General features: G+C 44.6%; 1 pseudogene; it reads left to right on the forward strand.

Annotated features, from left to right (window-relative positions):
- The window catches only part of LOC107118644, a 40516-nt pseudogene extending 28279 nt beyond the window's left edge, over positions 1-12237 (forward strand).
- The last annotated feature ends 3344 nt before the right edge of the window (positions 12238-15581 follow it).

The raw sequence follows: 15581 nt of genomic DNA on the forward strand, positions 1-15581 counted from the left end.
GGGGGGACCTCCCTGCCTTCCTAGAGGGAGGGAAAGCCAAACGGGAAATGCAGGGCTAAGGGGGCAGCGAGACCCCCCAGACACACGAGGCACGGGAAAATGCCCAGAAACCAGGCAAGAGGCAGAAGACCCAACGCTGCCGGCGCCTCTTGCCCCCTCCTCCCCCCCAGGAACGAGCCTCCCCCCCCCCACACACACACACGGAAGTCTGGCCCGGATCGACCACGTGTCGGGGAGTGGAGCGCATGGCGAGAGGGTCAGTACTGGTGGCGATGGATGGGACTGGGGTGTGTATGGGAGGGTGTGTGAGTCCAGCACAGTTGGTCAAGTGGTGGCCATTCCTGTCCGGTGGCTCTGAGGGCCTGTGGAGGCCTGTCACCATGAGAGCGACCCCTGTGTGAAGGTCGGTCGGCCTTCTCGTCTCCAGGTGGCTGAGAGAGAGGGCAGCTGGCCTGAGGACCAGGGTTGCCAGCTCCGGGGCTGGGGGAGTCCTGGAGACGCGGGGAGGGCGGAGCCTGGGGAGGGGAGGGGCCCCTGCAGGGCTTGAGAGGCCACCCGGTCCACTCTCTCTGGAGCAGGCATTTTCTCCAGGGGAGCTGATCTCTCCAGTTTGGAGGAGAGTTGAAGTTCTGGGAGTCTCCAGGCCCATCCTGGAGGTTGGAAACCATACCTGGGGCCACCTCTCCCGGCTAGCTTGATCTCGCTACATCTCAGCAGCTAAGCAGGGTCAGCCCCGGTTAGGACTTGGTGGGTAGGCAAGCAAGGAAGTCCGGAGTCGCTACCCAGAGGCAGGCCATGGCCAATCACCTCTGGTTGTCTCTGCCATGGCCTCGACGGCCCAGTCGAGCCTGATCTTGTCAGGTCTCTAAAGCTAAGCGAACCACCTCCTATAACGCCGCTTGCCTTGAAAACCACTCACAAGCACCCTTTGGGTGTGATCTGTCAAGCAGTTACAGATCCACCTAACAGTCATAGGATCTAAACCACATCTTACGAAGTGGTCAACAAGAATATAATGTGGAACTCTTATCAAGAGCCTTACTGAAATCGAGATAAACTATGTCTACAGCCTTCCCCTGATCCAGCATGGTTGTAACTTTTTTTAAAAAGAGAGATAAGGTTAGTCTGACATGACTCGTTCTGGAGAAACCCATGCTGGCTCTTAATAATCTCAGCCATCCTTTCTAATTGCTCAAGGACTGTCTGATTATTTGTTCTAAATCTTTCCCAGGTATAGGTGTCAAGCTGACGGATCGGTAGTTACCTGGATCCACCTTTCCCCCCTTCTTCAAAATGGGGGCAACATTTGCCCGCCTTCAATTTTATGGCACCTCACCTATTGTAGGGGAGAACGGATCCATCCCCTCCCTCCCTGCCACGAGGCTCGCAGCTTGTGTATTCTCTGGTACCTCCGGAGGCGGATCTTTCACTGGAAAAACCCCAAGCTGCCTCTCTGAATGTCCAAGCCACACTAGGGGGTCGCCAGGTGATCACCCTTTGAAATTCTGAGATTCAAGATCCCTGTGCCCTGATTTCTTCCAGCTAGAAGGTGGGAGGGGCAGAGATACAGGTCAAAGTGGAATCCGCTTGATCAGAGCAGGGGAGAAATGCTCTGTGGCAGGAAATCCACAGCTGCTGAACTCTGCATCCCCCTCCCACATACAAACATGGTATCATGGTGAAGACTGACAGACTCTAAACTGGAGATCCGGGTTTGATTCCCCACTCCTCCTACACATGAAGCTGCTGGGTGACCTTGGTCCAGTCCCGGTTCTCCCAAAACTCAGCCCCACCTACCTGACAAGGTGCCTGTTTTGTGGAGGGTAAAGGAAGGGGATTGTAAGCTGCATTGAGACACCTTAAGGCAGAGAAAAGTGGGGTATAAACATCTCCATATAACCCCCTCCCTCCTATGGTGGTGGGAGCACAGGGGCTTCTGGCCTAACCCAGTGCAGGGTCAGAGGATGTCGGCCGGAGACCAGTTCCCAGATGGTGGCCCTGGCCAAAGTTTTCCTCCTGAGTCAGGCAGAGGAGAAGAGGCAGGCAGAACAGGTGAGGGGGTTTCCTCCAAGTATGTCTAATTCAAGCAATGATATTGGGCCTTATCCTTAAGTTTCCCTGCCAGATAATTGCCCAAGTTTTGATCATCCAAGTGGGAGATTTCATGGCCTCTTTCAGCAGCGTCTTCTACGAGAGAATGGAAGGGTGCAGAGTCTGGGAGTGGGGCAGGATCCATTCCTTGGTCTCTTTTCCATTCCATCTCTTACCCATCTACCTCGCTGCAGTTTCAGATGTGGGGACCATCCCTGAAGAGGGAAGCTACAATCCCTGAGGCAGAAGGAGCTTCCTTGGAGCAAGGGCAGGGGGCGCAGGCCATGGAGCGTGCCCAAGATCCCCTCTCCTTTGGTAAGGACCCAGTGTTCCTGGGTGCACTTGGGGCACGCCGTGAATCTGACGGGTAAAGAGTTCAGGTCAGGTAAAAACAAATGGTTCTACACACAACAAACAGCACTCACTGTTGCAGCACTCACTGTCCACTAACTCTGATACCTCCAAAAGGAGATTAGACAGGCAAGTCCTGGAGGGCAAGTTCTCCCATTAATTAAAAAGTTCATATCTCACCTTCCTTCCATGAAAATAAATCAGGGTATGGAACCTGAACGAGGAACCTCCTGTGTAGCACTCCCCTAATCTATCAGAATTGGCCCTTAAACCCAGCCCATCCTTATTTTACATAATGGGAGAATCATCCGGCAATAGAGGCAAACACCCTCCACCTCCTTTGAAATCAGTTTTGAAGGTTTTTCCACATCAGTTTCTCAACATTCTCAATCTTCCCCTGGCGATCACATGTCTCAGCCAAGTAAAATGGCAGCTGATGAAGCAAACCCGGCAGGAGAGGGGCTTCTTGTACCGCGCTAAGAATTTGTTGCTTCTTTGCAAAATCTAGAGTGCAAGATGGCAACTACCCTCACGGAGTTGCTTCAACCGATCAGCTCTCAACTTACAGGCCTTAAGCGGTCCCTTGAAAAAGTGACTCAAACCGCAGATACTGCACTTGAGGTGGGAATTGCAGTCCAAGAGGATGTGCGCTATTTATACAAACGGGAAGAATGGGCCTCCAAATGCATCATTCGAAAATCATCTTCACTTGAACAATTTAAAATTTAGGGGCTTCCCCAAGCAAGCAGAGGGGAATGCTGACTTGCGCTCGTTTTTAGCCACATGGCTCACTTCTATTTGAAATCTAGAGGAAGAAATTGCCCCTTTAATCGACTGGGTTTATCAGTGCACTTTCCCCAGAGACATTATTGCGAAGCTTACTTGTTCTCGCACAAAGTCCTCCATCTTGGCTCAAGCGCGGACTAATGGTTGCCTACCCTTCCAGGACAGCCAAATCCTAGTCCTTCAAGATCTTTCATCTGAGAGTCTTATGAAGCGTAAAGCACTGAAGCCAATCGCTTCAACTCTCATCTCTGGCAAGATAAAACATAAATGGGTGGCGGTCTTTTTTATTAAAGTGACACATCGTGGTCAACTATACCACGCCTTGGATATAGACTCTGGGTTATAGCTCCTAAAAGACTTGAATGTGGACCCACCTCAACTACCTACTCCAAAGGATGACCAAAGAAGAAACCCGTTTTCCTCCAGTCATTGGCATAAAGCTGTTAAAGCCAATTTGGTGTAGTGGTTAAGTGCGCGTAAAAATGGTTACGTGGCGTAAAGCTGTTAAAGCCAGTTTGGTGTAGTGGTTAAGTGCGTGGGGTCTAATCTGGGAGAACCAGGTTTGATTCCCCACTCCTCCACTTGCACCTGGCTGGATGACCTTGGGCAAGCCATAGTTCTGATAAGAGCTGTTCTTGAAAAAGAGCAGTTTCTGTCAAGAGCTCTCTCAGCCCCACCTACCTCACAGGGTGTCTGTTCTGGGGAGGGGAAGGGAAAGGAGTTTGTAAGCCACTCTGAGACACCTTTGGGTGGTGAAGGGTGGGGTATAAATCCAATCTCTTCTCTTCTTCTTCTTCTAAAGAATGAGAGTACGGACCTCAATGTTCTGCTTTGTTAAATACCTTCTCATTCCATTATTTCTTTTGTTTGCTATGCACCTGTTTTAAATTGAGATAAGTAGACCACATAGGCAAACAAAGTTTGTTTCATCAGTATGCCTCTTTGCTGGGTTATTACTGTTTGGCATTTACTATTTAAACTTTATATTATTGCTGGGTTAATGGGCTAATGTTTCCTTATTTTTTGCATCTTCGTCAAAATAAAGGGGGATGGAAGGGGTTTGTTTTAGTTCTTGCTGGCTCCTTTTTCTATTTCCATTTCAATTCAGGATAACAATGGCTCTACAAGCCAATTCCCTATATAAAAGGGATTGCAGAACATGTTTATTAGTACTGCACAGTTTTAGTTTGATCCACTGGTTGTGGAGTTACTCTTTTTAACAAACCTTTTTGCTTTTAATTTTGTGATTAGTTCCAATATTTTTGAACCTGATTTTGAGACAACACAGGTCCTCTCCAGGTTAACTTTAAGCTTTATAATATATGTCTCTCTTAAGATAAGACCGTTCTTAACACTTTTTGGCACCTGTTGGAATTTTGCATTCTTTTTAGCTCTTATGCTTATAAGCTTTTTAAAAACGGAAAGTTCTGTGTATATCACTTGTCCAGTTTTAAAGTTAATAGTTTTAAATATTGTTGAGACTTGTTTGCATCGTACCATGAATTGTTACTTCACCTCCAATCAATTTTCTTGTCTTGATGAATTCATACTGTTATATTTATGCCTTATCTTGCCATTTAAATATTTCCCCCCATGACACAACATTCTTCAAGGAAGTTTATCTTCCTTAATTGCAGGGGCTTGAATAATATTATCAAAAGAAAGGGAATTGCAGCTGCTTTAATTTCTCAGAGACCTAATATAATCTTTCTTCAATATATTTACTGTAATAGTAAACAATCTATAATTTTTAACTCACAGAATTTTCCTCTACAATTCTTAGCTCCAGGGATCTCAAAAGCTAGAGGAGTAGCCATCCTGATTAGCAAAACCTCTAGATACACCAAAGAAAGAAACTGAAAAAGACCCACAAGGCAGGTTTTTATTTTTAAAAGGAGTTGTTGACGGAAAGCCTCCAACTTTGGCCTCAATCTACGCTCCCAGCAATGGGCAGATTGCTTTCCTTAAGGAAACCTTTAACAAGCTGGACTCCTTTAGTGAGGGGCCCTTTGTACTAGGAGGGGATTTCAACTTCACAGCTGATTCAATATTAGATGGGTCCCACCCTTGCACCAAACTGGCTTCGTGGTTTAAAAATACAAACACCTCTCCTACACAGCTTCAAGCACTCTTTCATCAGTACAACTTTTGTGGTATCTGGAGAGCTAGACACACCACTGAAAAAGAGTACACTTATTATAGATATATCCCAAATATCTAACCAAATTGATTATATTTTGGTTTCTAACTCCATTAGCTTTTCTTTCAGCAGACATTGGCACCCGCCTCTGTACTGATCACTCATGGGTGGAATGTAGCAGGTATGATGAAGAAACAACCACATGAGACTATAATTGGGAGTTAGATGATAATCTTTTATTACTGTCATCAGTAACAGAAGAGGTAGGAAAAAGTGAAGAAGAAAAATGGGGTGGGGGGAACTCAACCCAAAATGTAGCTGTGATCTAGGAGGGTCAAGCTAACAAATAAATTATATTTAAAAATACAAATATTTATTAGGGTGTACACATGATTAAAACATTCATAAGGTTAAAAGAAATAGTCTAAATAGACTCTAAAAGCTTATAACATTGAAAGCTGCTTGTTATACATATCTCATTGATGGGTACAACTTTTGAGAGCCAGTTTGGTGTAGTGGTTAATTGGGAGAACGGGTTTGATTCCCCACTCCTCCACTTACACCTGGCTGGATGACATTGGGCAAGCCATAGTTCTGATAAGAGCGGTCCTTGAAAAAGAGCAGTTTCTGTTAGAGCTCTCTCAGCCCCACCTACCTCACAGGGTGTCTGTTGTGGGGAGGGGGAGGAAAAGGAGTTTGTAAGCCGCTCTGAGACACCTTTGGGTAATGAAGGGCGCGGGGTATAAATCCAATCTCTTCTTCTTCTTCTTGACCTAAGGGCCATATGCGTTTCAGCCCTTACGGTCCTTCCTCAGTGGTCAATATTCTTTATCTTACAATGACACACATCCAGAAATACATGCATAAAGAAATTTGTATATATCTGTCCAGGTGTTGCTTTCTTATATGATTTGCATTTGCTACAAATTTGTATAGTGGGCCATAGATAGTAGCTGTGCAAATTCTCCATGTTACTCTGGTAGCAAATATCCCATATGTCAGGATGTGTGTCACTTCCATTAAAGGTAGTAGTCAAGTATCACAGAATATTTTCAATTCAACTAATCTTGTGGGGTGTCCTAACACCTGACAGGGGACGCTTTTAAAGCCGTCCTTAGAGGCAAGCTGATTGCTCTGGCTTCCTCCTGTAAAAAAAGAGAGGATCAAATAAAGCGTGGTTTAATGGACAAAATCAAAACCTTAGAAGTCAAATACAAACAATTTGGCCGTAAACAGACATATAAAAAGTTGATTTGATTCTTTAGAAGTATCACAAATCCAAAAAAGTATTCTCTTTCTTAAGCAACGCTACTGGCTAAAAGGCTCACTCGATCAAACTTCTTGCTTGGAAACTTAAAAAGAAACGGGCTGATAACAATATTAACTCAATATGAGATAAACAGGGCTGCTTCCTACAAGCGACAAAGATATCTTAGATTCCTTTCTTCATTATTATCGGAATATATATAGGTCAGAAGAACCCAATCATCAAGACATTAAGGACTTTCTCTCTAGCCATCTCTTACAAAAATACCTTACTCCTAAAAATAAGGATCTGTTGGACACTCCTATCTCTGCTCAAGAGACTCAAGATACCATTAAAAGACTTAAAACCAATAAATCGCCAGGAAGTGACGGCTTTACAGCTGAATTCTATAAAAAATTTAGCTCTCTCCTGGCTGGTCACTTGGCTACTATATATAATCAAATTATGTCTGAAGGGATTATGCCCCCTACGTGGAGGCAGGCTAAATTAATAGTTATACCCAAGAAAGATAGAGACCCTGCTGACTTGAGCGCATATAGGCCTATTTCTTTACTCAATACTGATTATAAAATTTTTACGGCCACCCTAGCAGCTGGGCTAAACAAATTCATAGACTCTCTGATACATCCGGATCTGACGGGATTTATTCCAAATAGAGATATTTCCGATAATACCTGGAAAGCACTAGATCTTATCCAGTATTGTCAACATTAGCAAATAGAATCCTCATTTATTTTCTCTCTTGATAGTGAAAAAGCCTTTGATAAAGCTGAACCGAGGTACCTGGAATCAGTCTTGGAAAATATGGACTTTGGTCCTAATTTTAGGAGAGCAATACACACTCTTTACCATTCACCCAACGCCTATCTCAGTATTAATGGATCTTTCAATTATCCCGGGGCACGAGATAGGAGTGCCCAATCTCCCCTGTACTTTTTGCCTTTGCTATCGAGCCTTTAGCTCAAGCTATTTGTATTCATCCACAGATTTCTGGCATTCAACTGGGGAGACAGCAAATTAAAATTAGTTTATTTGCTGACGACATAGCAGTTTTTGTTACTCAGCCTAACCAAACCTTACCTGCTCTGGAAGCATTGTTAAACTCCTTTGGTATGATTTCTGGTCTTAGAGTCAACCCTTCAAAAAAGTTGCTCTATCCTATTAATTTAACAGACTCACAAAGGAAGTATATAAAGAGCCATTTCAATTTTTCCTGGGTGTTGAAAACATGGCAGTACCTAGGAATCCATATTCCATTGCAATTGTCTGACTTATTTAAATATAATTTTTTACCACTAAACAAACTTATTAATGACCTACCTTTCCATTGGAGTGTCGCTTTATCACCCTGTTTTGAAAGAATACAGATAGTCAAAACTTTTACCTTTCCAAAATTCCTATTTTTATTTCATACTATTCCCATAACAATCCCCAAAACATTTTTAAAGATATGGCAACAACCTTTTACTAAATTTATTCGGAAACCAGCTCTACCGTGAGTGCACTACAACACTATTTTTTAAAAGTTTCTTTATAATTTTATTTGAAATTGAGTGCAAACAATTGAATATCAACAACTAAACAACATACAATGTTTCAGAATAACAAAACAAATAGGATTACATGAACTTCAGAACAGAAGGGTTAATAGTGCAATTATGATGGATAACTGGAATTCTGGTTCAGCATAACCTGTGGTAGAGAATTTGTTACAAGGATGTATCATTTGTGAGTTGCCTGAGAGTACTGTATACTGACATGTGCATGTATACGAGCATGATTTTGGACATCTGGGGTTAGTTAGTATGCTGTGTTGTCAAAGATTCAGGAGTATAGCTTAGTTAAAGGTGAAGCCACGATGCAAAGTTAGGATTTTGTGGCAGGAGATAGTTTTCTGCCATGAATTGTAAGTATGGGAACCAGGTGTTTACGAATCTGGACTGTGCTGTGCACGATGATGTTCTAGAGGTGTCTAATACATTGGTTATTTTGTCCATGATGAAGAATTCCCATATTTTGTTTCTCCATTCCTCCATTGTTGGTGGTTTGTCTGATTTCCAGACGGCTGCTATGGTGAGTGAGGCTGCTGTGAGCATATGTGATGTTAAACGTTGGAGGGGATCTTCACCTTTGATTGAGTCTCTGTGGTGAAGAAGTATGCTTTCTGGGGTCATCTGGAGCGTTTGCGAGGTTATCATTGTTATCTCATCAACAGCAGTCTTCCAGAACTGTTGGATGTGGGGACAACTCCACCAGCAATGCATGTAATCGCTCACCGCTCCACATTTCTTCCAGCATAGTGGTAAGATTTATTCATGTGATGTAATTGGCCTGGGGTATAGTACCATCGCGAGACCAGTTTAAAGTATTGAAATCGGCTTTTGAAGACTCTGGATCTGTTTGCTATGGTGGACCAAATGGAAGACCATTGCTGTTCCGTCAGTTGTGTCCCAAGATCTTTTTGCTACACAGTTTGATAATTGTTTTGATGTACTACAGATGTCTATGAGGATTTTGTATATTTTTGAAAGCAGATGTTTTGAGTATTCTGAGTGAGTTTCTATTAAGTATTTCAATAGGTGATTTAGGTTTGTTAAAGATGCCAGCGTCTGCCAAACGACCTATAAGGCTTCCCAGTTGGTAGTAACGGAGCCAGGAGATTGGTTTATCAATTATGTCCTCGAATTGTGTCTTCTGCAATATCTTTCCTCGTAGAACCAGATCTTGGAGGCAATTATAGCCCGCTGTCACCAGTCTTGAAATGCGCCCAATTCTTGACCTGGGGGGAACCATTCTTGGTGAGTAAAAGGAGAAAGGGGTGAGATATCTGGTAAAAAGTGTTTTCTCTGCTCATCCCAAATTTGTTGAGTGTGTGTCAAGTATGGGTTATCTGCGGCTTGTGTGGGGTGCTATTTGCTGGGGCTCCAGATGGCTTTGTGTAGTGTAAGCGGTGCAGTGTAACCTTGTTCTATGGACATCCAGTTGGTTGTGGTTGCATTTTCCGTCACGTGTATCGCATTTGAAATGGCAGCCACTTGGTAGTAACTTTTTAGATTTGGAAGGTTGAGACTGCCCTTGTGTGCAGGGCGAGACATGATTCGACGGTCAAGTCTCGATTTTTTGAATGCCCAGATGAATGTAGTCAGAGAATCTTGCCATGCTTTAAGATTGGTTTCAGGAATTTTGATGGGTAGGGCCCTGAAGAGAAAGAGGAAACTGGCGGGAAATAAAACTTTGGATTAGATGTAGCCTGTCCGGTAGCGTAAGCGTGAGAGCGTTCCATTCCTGTAATCGCTTTTGAGTGTCTTTATGTAGTTTGTGGAAATTACATGATATTAGGTTTTTGAGGTCAAGTGGTATCTGTACTCCCAAATGTCTTCATGAAAATTGAAACGCTTTGGTTAGATCTTTTCTTACAGCTGGAGTTATAGATGTAGGATAGATTTCTGATTTGTGTGTGTTGACACAGAGACCTGAGACTTTCTCAAATTCCTCCAAGATTTTGCAGATGGCTGGTAAGGATTTTTGAGGGTTGGACACATATAACGTGAGATCATCTGTGTACACTGTCATTTCATGTTCTGTACCATTGATGATGGGTCCCAAGAAGTCTTTTGCCTTGCGGAGATTTTCTGTCAGTGGTTCAAGTGCCATCACAAAAATCAGAGGAGATACAGGACAGCCTTGACGTGTTCCTCACGAGGGATGAAAGAAAGGCGAGTTGTAACAGTTCCCTAATTCTGGCCGATGATTTGGACCATATAAGGCGCAGCACTGTCATTAATCTCAGTCCAAATCCCAGCCTTTGAAATAGTTCCGTCATTAATGCCTGACCTAACTTTCTCTCTCTTTCTCTGTCTGCGAATGAAGGCAGGAGTGTAAGAGAGACTACGGTGGAGATAGACAACAGCCTTGCGTCTAAAGAAAGGCTGAAGATTTCCCCAAGAGGATCCCAAGAGCATTTTTCCTTCCCAAATGAGATGGTTGAGAGTGAGTATCCTTCACGGTTATGTCACGGGAAAAGGCAAGGAAGTGCAATGGGGAATTTCTAATTCACTTCTGGGCATCTTTCGTACAGTCATACAGCCTGCTGGGGAAGGAGGGAGGGCCTGAAAAAGACTCAGAAGGACCTTGTGGGCAAGAGCTCACCTGTGGCACTTGAGGGGGTGAGGAGGGAAAGGTGGAGGGGTGGCTAAGATTAGCCAAATGGATGAGGCCAAAGAGCTGTCAGACCTTATCTACTGAAATCACATACATGTCCTTGGACCTCACCAACCCTCCCAGGGGCTAACAGGATCTCTCATTTTTTTTTCATGCAGAGGATGATCTGGCTGAGGAACTTCATCATCAAATGCCAGATAAAGTTAAAAATGAAGACCTGAAAGAAAACATCAGGAATCGAGGTGGACCGATGAGACAAAAAGTCGATCATATGGCTGAGAAGAGGGATGGAAGACAGCGTAATGTACATATTCCAAAGCACAGGATAATGAAGGCAAGTAAATCCATTTGGTGTGAAAAGTACTTCAGAAATAGATCACAGCTCTACATACACCAAAGAATACACAGAGTTGAGAAACCTTTTGAATGCTCAGAGTGCGGAAAGAGATTCAGTCATCGTGGTAATCTTCGGAAGCACCAAAGAACCCACACAGGGGAAAAACCTTTTGAATGCTCAGAGTGTGGAAAGAGATTCAGTCAGAGTTCTAATCTTCTACAGCATCAGAGAACCCACACAGGGGAGAAAGATTTTGAATGCTCAGAGTGTGGAAAGAGATTCAATGATAGTGGTAGTCTTCAGAAACACCAAAGAACCCACATAGGGGAGAAACCTTTTGAATGTTCAGAGTGTGGAAAGAGATTCAGTCAGAGGGGCACTCTTCAACAACATCAGAGAACCCACACAGGGGAGAAAGATTTTGAATGCTCAGAGTGTGGAAAGAGATTCAGTCAGAGGGGCACTCTTCAACAACATCAGAGAACCCACACAGGGGAGAAAGATTTTGAATGCTCAGAGTGTGGAAAGAGATTCAGTCAGAGGGGCACTCTTCAACAACATCAGAGAACCCACACAGGGGAGAAACCTTTTGAATGCTCAGAGTGCGGAAAGAGATTCATTACAGGTAGCAGTCTTCAGAAGCACCGAAGAACCCACACAGGGGAAAAACCTTTTGAATGCTCAGAGTGTAGAAGAAGATTCAGTACCAGTAGCAGACTTCAGACGCACCAAAGAACCCACACAGGGGAGAAACCGTTTGAATGCTCAGAGTGTGGAAAGAAATTCAATCACCGTTGCAGTCTTCAGGACCACCAAAGAACCCACACCGGGGAGAAGCCTTTTCAATGCTCAGAGTGTGGAAAGAGATTCAGTCGAAATGGCAATCTTCAACAGCATCAGAGAACCCACACAGGGGAGAAACCTTTTCAGTGCTCAGAGTGTGGAAAGACATTCAATTATAGTGGTAGTCTTCGAAAGCACCAAAGAACCCACACGGGGGAGAAACCATTTGAATGCTCAGAGTGTGGAAAGAGATTTAGTCGAAGTAGCAGTCTTCACCTGCATCGAAGAACCCACACAGGAGAGAAAGCTTTTGAATGCTCACAATGTGAAAAGAGATTCAGTACCAGTGGCAGTCTTCAACTGCATCAAAGAACTCACAGAGCGGAGAAACCTTTTGACAACTCAGAGTGTGAAAAGAAATTCAGTAACAGTGGCAATCTTCAACTGCATTGAAGAAGCCACATGGGAGAAAGCTTTTGAATGCTCAAACTGTGGAAAGAGATTTAGTCGTAGTGGCCATCTTCAGCTGCAACAAGGAACCCACAATGAGGAGAAACGATGTAACTCCTTGGCTGTGAAAAGAGCTTTTCTCCTATTTCACACCTAAAAGAAAACCACAGACTATACAAAGCATTGAAAAGATATAAACTGCTGTAAGAAGCTTGAATCTGCACAGAAATGTTATAAATATTCAGAGTGTGGAAACAGTTTTAGCCACGTTCAGAACCTCAGAAGGATTCCTCAGGGAAGAAAGCAAGGAATGGCAAAGGGCTCTGCTGGATGAAGGAGCAGCTGATCTCTCCTTTAGCATCGAGGAGCTCTCTCAGGGAAAGAACCTTCTCAATGCTCACTGTGTGGCAAGAGCTTCAGGCACAGATCTGATCTTCAGGTTCTTCAGAGAATGCATAGAAGGGTGAAACATTTCTATAGCTGGTTCTGTTCAGGTTCTTCAAACGCTCTGGAGGTTCAGAATGGCTGAGAACGTACTGACACAAACAAAGGCCTTTTTTTTTGTTTCCCCTCCTCTGTGAAACTTGCTACTTCAAGTTATCTGCCATTCTAACTCTGACATGCTCAAAAAGTGGCAAAAACAGTTCCTTTCCGAAATTGCATGAAGGAGTGGACAAGTTGAGAGGGTAACAGATATCTACAGCCTCTCTCCTACTGGTATAACCATAGTGTGACCAGACGGCACCAGAAACATTTTATTTTTAGGATCCAGTTTGGTGTAGTGGTTAAGTGCGCGGACTCTAATCTGGGAGAACCGGGATTGATTCCCCACTCCTCCACATGCACCTGGCCGGATGACCTTGGGCAAGCCGTAGTTCTGATGAGAGCTGTTCTTGAAAAAGAGCAGTTTCTGTCAAGAGCTCTCTCAGCCCCACCTACCTCACAGGGTGTCTGTTGTGGGGAGGGGGAGGGAAAGGAGTTTGTAAGCCACTCTGAGACACCTTTGGGTAGTGAAGGCCGGGGTATAAATCCAATCTCTTCTTCTTCTTCTATCTGACAAGCCGTTCTAGAGAGGCATTTCTCAACCCTAATCCCTCCCCAGTCCAGCCTGCTGTTAGCTTTTGGGGGGTCTCACCACTTTGAAACCCAAAGCATTCTGGGAGTAGGATTAATTTGGGTTGAAAGGGAAAGGTTGTGTCCCTTAACCCAACAACTCAGTAAATTGTAAGAGGCCAGACCCCCCCCTCCCCCACAATAACCAGTATTGTGGACATGGACCAGTACCCATGGAGTTGGCAGGTGAAACTTGTGGGGCACGAATTCCCTGATCCAAGTAGCGAGAACCAGGAAAAAGAAGGAGGATTCCCTCCTCCTGCTCTGAACACCACCACCTGTGCATGTGCTGGAAAGGACCTGGACTGAACCCTGGGCCAAGGCGTCCTCCCCCCATGTCTTCCTCCTCAGCCCCCCCCCCTGGATTCCTTCATTGAGACTCTGCTTTAATGGCACCAACAGACAAATTTCTCTTTCTGTCTCCTTACTTTATTTTGGAGAGGTCTCTGCATTAGAGTTGGTAACAGGTCCAAAGGGGGGAAAATATCCTACCTTATTCCCAGAGTCTTAATGTGCGTGGAAATGGGTATCTGAAGAGATAAATAGCATCCCTTAATGCCTCTGTTAAAGGGACAGCACACTTTTCCCTTCCAGGCAGTTGGCATCCTTAGATGAAGTGTTTCTTTATGGATCAGAGAAAACAATACTCAGCCAAGGAAGAGTCACAACTCAGTAAAGATATTATTGTTTGTATCAGGGAAATTAGACTTTGTGTTTTCTGTGCTTTGTGGGCTCTTTGAACTCTCCCCAGCTGTGACTGAGTGGATTGAAAATTCAGAGATTTGTATTTAAGGGGATTGCCCGGTTGGTCTGCATATTGTATCTACTTGATTATTGTATCTACTTGATTATGTATTTCATATTATGATAATCCTTCCTCTGTGTGACTCTGCCGTATGATAAATAGTTATAATAATGTGCTTTGTGGGTGTTTTTAATGCATTATGTAAAGGTGCCCTTGCTCGAAAGCCAGTCGAGTCTGACTCTAGGGTTGCGGTGCTCATCTCCGTTTCAAAGCCGAAGAGCCAGCGCTGTCCGAAGGCGTTTCTGTGGTCATGTGGCTGGCATGACTAAACACCAAGGCGCACGGAACGCTGTTGCCTTCCCACCGAAGTGGTACCTATTTATCTACTTGCAATTTCTTGCTTTCGAACTGCTAGGTTGGCAGGAGCTGGAACTAGAGATCGGAGCTCACTCCATCATGTGGCACCCGGGTCTCGAACTGCTGAACTACTGACCTTCCACAGCCTGCAGTTCAGCGTCTTAACCACTTGAGCCACCGCAGCTTTGGGCTTCATTAAATGTGTCAAAGGTTGGTGTGATGCCGGCCACTGGGCCAGGACAACCTGCACGGTAGGGAGTCCTCCAGGACTTGGAGGGGCACCTCACTTCCCCCTCCCCCCAATACTCTTTCCGCTTTTCCTCCTCTTGGCATCCCCCGTATCCTCTCCCCTTTCCCTGCCTCATTCTCTCCTTCTCAGCCTTTCTCCAACCTACTGGTTATCACCTATTTATCTTGTGCTGTAGTTATTATTTATTTACTTCATTTTATACCGTCTCTTTCTCCTCAGTAGGGACCAAAGCAACATGCAACATTCTTTTCTGCTCCTGGTTAGCCTCACAGCAACCCTGTGAGGTAGGATAGAATCATCCGGTGGGCTTCCACGGCAAGAGGGGAATTTGAACCTGGGTCTCTGAGACCCTTCTCTTACGCTCTAAGTGATAAGGCACACTGGCTTTCATAGGGTGTCTGCTGTCGAACAGGATCAAGCAGCCAGTCCTGGGTGAAACTGCAACTAATCCCTGAAATGACGGAGGTGACGTTGGTTGGGAAGGTGGGGGTCTTGATTGAAGGACATTCTGCTCCCCACTCCTGATGGTGTTCAGCTGACTCTAGTTAAGAGACTTGGGGGTATATACTAGATCCAAGATTATTGCTGCAGAAGCAAGTTCACACAGCTGCAAATGAGGCCTCCTCCCAACTCAGCCCTGACCAGAAGATGACCCCTTACCTTGATCCGGCTGCTCTGTGGCCACCTGGATCGATGCCATGGTGTCATCCAGAATAAGAACATAAGAGATGCCAATGTTGGATCAGGCCA

This window comes from Gekko japonicus, unplaced genomic scaffold (assembly GCF_001447785.1).
Source record: "Gekko japonicus isolate JY-2015 unplaced genomic scaffold, Gekko_japonicus_V1.1 scaffold3786, whole genome shotgun sequence".
Taxonomy (NCBI): Eukaryota; Metazoa; Chordata; class Lepidosauria; order Squamata; family Gekkonidae; genus Gekko; species Gekko japonicus.